At 41.7% G+C, this 6,000-nt stretch overlaps 1 protein-coding gene across 1 annotated transcript in view; it reads left to right on the top strand.

The window, feature by feature from the left end:
* Positions 1 to 2,119: 2,119 nt before the first annotated feature.
* The window catches only part of LOC136252244 (uncharacterized), a 50,518-nt gene continuing 46,637 nt past the window's right edge, over positions 2,120 to 6,000 (top strand). The window contains exon 1 of the mRNA XM_066044646.1: positions 2,120 to 2,240. The gene's annotated coding sequence lies outside the window, so the exon portion shown is untranslated. The remainder of the gene's footprint in view (positions 2,241 to 6,000) is intronic.

Here is a 6,000-nt window from a genome sequence, read left to right as displayed (position 1 = left end):
ACTTGCTAAGGCCACTACAATGAGATAACTTGTTTCTCATCAACTTTCCATAGAGTAACACATGCGGGCGGGTGGGTTATCTCATTATTGCACAAAGCCATAGCATATTTGTACAAAACCAGTATAATAATCCTTTATTTTAGGTTATTGGCAGGGTGCACACCAAGCACTGGTGCACACCGAGGGTAAAACTCCGAGTGCACATAAACTTCAACTTCAGTAACAAACTTTCAAGTCCTTTATGAGAGTTCCACCAGTCTTGGGGTCATGTACCATGCAGTCTTGGGGTCATGTACCAGCAGCAGCAGCAGCAGCAGCAGCAGCAGCAGCAGCAGCAGCAGCAGCAGCAGCAGCAGCAGCAGCAGCAGCAGCAGCAGCAGCAGCAGCAGCAGCAGCAGCAGCAGCAGCAGCAGCAGCAGCAGCAGCAGCAGCAGCAGCAGCAGCAGCAGCAGCAGCAGCAGCAGCAGCAGCAGCAGCAGCAGCAGCAGCAGCAGCAGCAGCAGCAGCAGCAGCAGCAGCAGCAGCAGCAGCAGCAGCAGCAGCAGCAGCAGCAGCAGCAGCAGCAGCAGCAGCAGCAGCAGCAGCAGCAGCAGCAGCAGCAGCAGCAGCAGCAGCAGCAGCAGCAGCAGCAGCAGCAGCAGCAGCAGCAGCAGCAGCAGCAAACAGCAGCAGTGTTAACACATGTAGGCTGGTCAGTCTTATTAGGGGAAGGGGCTGTGCAAGCTTGTAGCAAAAGTAGCTACACTAAAGCTACTATGACTCTTAGATATGATGGCCCTACACATAGTGCATGCAGGTCATGGTACCAATGCTAGTGTATAGTCTAATGTATACTGTAGAACTCATTGTTGATGCCTTGGTAGTTGTTGATACTCCAGAAAGCACTCTAGTCAACACAGAAGTAAAAAACACTCATAAATGGTGTCTGTATCTCAATGGGATTGCAGTTGTAAATGGAAATAGTGCTTTTCTACGTGATAAACCCACTACCACAACACTCAAAAAAAGCCATGCTGCAACCTCGTGCTATAATGAGTGCGCATGGGTAAAAGAAGATTTTGGTGCGGGCGGTTGATGAGAAACAAGTTATCTCATTGTAGTGGCCTAAATGGATGGATGTACACTACAGACATCAGTACGTACACAAAATGGACAACACTTCAGGTTGCAGATGCCCAGGCTACTACTATATTTGAACCCAGAATACAACCATGGTGTGTGCACTGACACATGAAATAACTTACTTCCAATCAACTGTCTGATGACCAGGAAAGCAGCCCTTGACATAGACCCATGGGAACAAACGTCTGAAAGCAGAGGCAGCCCCACAATATTAAAAACTAAAGAGTAACCTGTATATCTATGGATGAAGGCCACACGTGATAATCAGCCCTACAACTAACCTCTGTGCAATTTCAACCCACACCATGGCCATAGAAATACGCTCTGCTTCAAAGTAGAGAGAATAACGTCCGTAACGTCCCCCGAGTGCCCTCAAAGCTCACCTCGCATGCCTCGACTAAACCCGAGAGGAAGAAACCTAGACTCGCCTGGTCTAGTAAAACCTCGTAACCTACCATGTGAGTAACATAGACCGTATTGGTCAAAATAGCGTAATGTGACCATATACCATAATGGTCTATTTAGTAACGATATCAAGTTGTTGTAGTATATTCCGTGCCTTAGGCTACTGTATTATGTTTCAGTATGGGTTCAAGCTGAGCCGAACGGTTCACTAGCGGTCTGGTAAGCCGTCGTGACTCTATCATGGTTGGGGTGAGGTAGGAATTTGAATAAAACGCTCACCAGTAATCCACGGACACACCAAAATGACTTGCACTGTGGCCTTTGCACCGTGGGAATCGAATCAGCTCGAAAGTATACAACAAATTTACGAAGCAGATTACGGACAAATGTTAGTGCGTATAATCTAGATGGCGCTATACGTCTTCTATTGATAGTGACCCCTCTTCCTTGCATCTGGCCTCGTGTATATACACATATAAATGCATGCAATATAACTTACACTAGTGAAATAATCAAAATTCAATGCCAAACATTATAAAAAATTTAATCGTATGGATTTAAAATTTCAGTTAATATTTCTGTAATTCCCAATAAAAATTTCTACATTTCTAATAAAAATTGCCAAATTTCTATGGTCATCGACGACATTTCTGGAAGTGAAGGACCCCCCGCCTTGACAATGGTTGACCATCAATACAACTTGTAAATTGAAGGTACGCATTCTAGAGGTTAAAATCTGTGTGGTATATAAAATACTATGTGTTAGTCTCGCGTGGTTCGCGGTGGCGCTTATCGATTGTAAGCGTCCCCTCGAGTACCATGAGTCAAGAAAGTTTAAAAATTATCAATGCTGTGAAAACTTCAAAAATATACAGACATACTATTAAGTCCATAGTAATAAGTTCGTAATGATAATCTAATCCAAAACAGCCAAGCTGTAAAAAAAGTGTGCGGCCCTCAGAAAGGCTATGGTGAAAAAAGATGTGAAATCCAAGGTGGCGGCCAAGAAATGGCTTTGATGGTAGGTTAATGGTAAAAATTTTAATAACGTCAATTCAGGTGAATTTTTGTGCCGCTTCACAAAATTTACCTAAATTGTCATTATTAAAATTTTTACCATTAACCTACCATCACAGCCATTTCTTGGCCGCCACCTTGGATTTCACATCTTTTTTCACCATAGCCTTTCTGAGGGCCGCACACTTTTTTTACAGCTTGGCTGTTTTGGATTAGATTTCATTTCTTTTTGTATTTGTATACCCCAAAGCCGGCCTATGGCCAGCTTTGGGACTTTTTTAACCTATGTTTTTTTCTTTACTACAGGAAGAAGAAAAGATGAAGTAGATGTACTGTAAATATTTTATCAGTAAATGTACAAATTATATATACTGTATAATACATATGTGACCGGATTTGCGAAAAGGGGTCTTCCACACACATCAAATTTGCCAACTTTGACAATTGATAACTTCAGATTGGAAAGAGCTATTGCCTTGAATTTTGGACAGTGGTGAGCACCATAATAGCTGAATACGTGGTGAAATTGTCAGGTTAATATGTTACTTGAACACTGAGTTATGGTCTCCATTAACGGTTACGGAATTGGATGTGTGTGGAAGACCCCTTTTCGCAAATCCGGTCACATAATATTATATTGATTACAGAAATCTCCATGGTGGTTTCTTTGTAACTGAACACTCTACAAGGTGACTTCTTCTAATTGCTCTCTCTACAGGGTGAATTGTTTGTAGCTGAACGATCTACAAGGTAACTTCTTCTAGCTGATCTCTCTACAGGGTGATGTGTTTGTAGCTGAATTCTGTATAGGTGATTTGTTTGCAGCTGAGCTCTTTACAGAATGGTTTCTTTGTAGCTGAACTCTCTAAAAGGTAACTTCTTCTAACTGATCTTTCTACAGGGCAATTTGTTTCTGGCAGAATTTTCTACATGGTGATTTCTTTGCAGCTGAACTCTCTACATGGTGGTTTCTTTGTAGCTGAACTCTCTACAAGGTAATTTCTTCTAGCTGATCTCTCTACAGGGAGATTTGTTTGTAGCTGAACTATCTACAAGGTAACTTCTTATAGCTGATCTCTCTACAGGGTGATTTGTTCGTAGTTGAATTCTGTACAAGTGATTTGTTTGCAGCTGAACTCTTTACAAAACGGTTTCTTTGTAGCTGAACTTTCTCCAAGGTAACTTCTTCTAGCTGATCTTTCTACAGGGTGATTTGTTTGTAGCTGAACTATCTACAAGGTAATTTCTTCTAGCTGATCTCTCTACAGGGTGATTTGTTTGTAGCTGAATTCTGTACAAGTGATTTGTTTGCAGCTGAGCTCTTTACAGAATGGTTTCTTTGTAGCTGAACTCTCTACAGGGTGATTTGTTTGTAGCTGAAATCCCTACAAGGTAACTTCTTCTAGCTGATCTTTCTACAGGGCGATTTGTTTGTAGCTGAGTTCTCTACAGGGTGTTTGTTTGCAGCTGAATTCTCTACATGGTGGTTTCTTTATAGCTGAACTCTCTACAAGGTGACTTCTTCTAGCTGATCTCTCTACAGGGTGATTTGTTTGTAGCTGAACTCTCTACAGGTGATTTGTTTGTAGCTGAACTCTCTACAAGGCGATACTTCTAGGTGATCTCTCTACAGGATTCCTTGTTTCTAACTGAACTCTCAACAGGGTGATCTGTTCATAGCTGAACTTTCTATTGGGTGATTTGTTTGCAGCTGAACTCTCTAAATGGTGGTTTCTTTGTAGCTGAACTCTCTATAACGTGACTTCTTCTAGCTGAACTCTCTACAAGGTGACTTGTTTCTAGCTGATCTCTCTACAGGGTGACTTGTTTCTAGCTGAACTCTCTACCGGTGATTTGTTTGTAGCTGAACTCTCTGCAAGGCGATACTTCTAGGTGATCTCTCTACAGGATTCCTTGTTTCTAACTGAACTCTCAACAGGGTGATCTGTTCATAGCTGAACTTTCTGCTGGGTGATTTGTTTGCAGCTGAGCTCTCTAAATCGTGGTTTCTTTGTAGCTGAACTCTCTACAATGTGACTTCTTCTAGCTTAACTCTCTACAAGGTGACTTGTTTCTAGCTGATCTCTCTACAGGGTGACTTGTTTCTAGCTGAACTCTCTACAGGTGATTTGTTTGTAGCTGAACTCTCTACATGGTGGTTTCATTGTAGCTGAACTCTCTACAAGGTAACTTCTTCTAGCTGATCTTTTTACACTGCATATTTGTTTGTAGCTGAGTTCTCTACAGGGTGATTTGTTTGCAGCTGAACTCTCTACATGGGAGTTTCATTGTAGCTGAACTCTCTACAATGTGACTTCTTCTAGCTGAACTCTCTACAGGGTGACTTGTTTCTAGCTGAACTCTCTATAGGTGATTTGTTTGCAGCTGAACTCTCTACATGGTGGTTTCTTTGTAGCTGAACTCTCTACAAGGTAACTTCTTCTAGCCGATCTTTCTACAAGGTGATTGAGTTTTTTGCAGCTGAACTCTTTACATGGTGGTTGCTGTGTAGCTGAACTCTCTAAAAGGTGACTTCTTCTAGCTTAACTCTCTACAGGATGATTTGTTTGCAGCTGAACTCTCTACGTGGTAGTTTCTTTGTAGCTGAACTCTCTACAATGTGACTTCTTCTAGCTGAACTCTCTACAGGGTGACTTGTTTTTAGCTGATCTCTCTACAGGGTGACTTGTTTCTAGCTGAACTCTCTACAGGTGATTTGTTTGCAGCTGAACTCTCTACATGGTGGTTTATTTGTAGCTGAACTCTCTACAAGGTAACTTCTTCTAGCTGATCTTTCTACAGGGTGATTTATTTGCAGCTTAACTCTCTACAAGGTGACTTCTTCTAGCTGAACTCTCAACAGAGTGATTGATTTTTTTTGCAGCTGAACTCTCTACAAGGTAATTTCTTCTAGCTGATCTCTCTACAGGACAATTTGTTTGTACCTGAACTCTCACATGATTGCTTCTTTGAAGCTGAACTCTCTACAAGGTGATTTCTTCTAGCTGATCTTTCTACAGGGTGATTTGTTTGTAGCAGAACTCTCTACAAGGAAACTTCTTCTAGCTGATCTCTCTACAGGGAGATTTGTTTGTAGCTGAACTCTCTATACATGATTTGTTTGCGGCTGAATTCTCTACATGATGGTTTCTTTGTAGCTGAACTCTCTACAAGGTAACTTCTTCTAGCTGATCTCTTTACAGGGTGAATTGTTTGTAGCTGAACGATCTACAAGGTAACTTCTTCTAACTGATCTCTCTACAGGGTGATTTGTCTGTAGCTGAACTCTCTACAAGGAAACCTCTTTTAACTGAGCTCTGTACAGGGTGAATTGTTTGTAGCTGAACTATCTACAAGGTAACTTCTTCTAGCTGATCTCTCTACAGGATGATTTGTTTGTAGCTGAACTATCTACAAGGTAACTTCTTCTAGCTGATCTCTCTACAGGGTGATTTG

Source organism: Dysidea avara, chromosome 4, assembly GCF_963678975.1.
Source record: "Dysidea avara chromosome 4, odDysAvar1.4, whole genome shotgun sequence".
Taxonomy (NCBI): domain Eukaryota; kingdom Metazoa; phylum Porifera; class Demospongiae; order Dictyoceratida; family Dysideidae; genus Dysidea; species Dysidea avara.
This window is presented reverse-complemented; position numbering and strand designations above follow the sequence as displayed.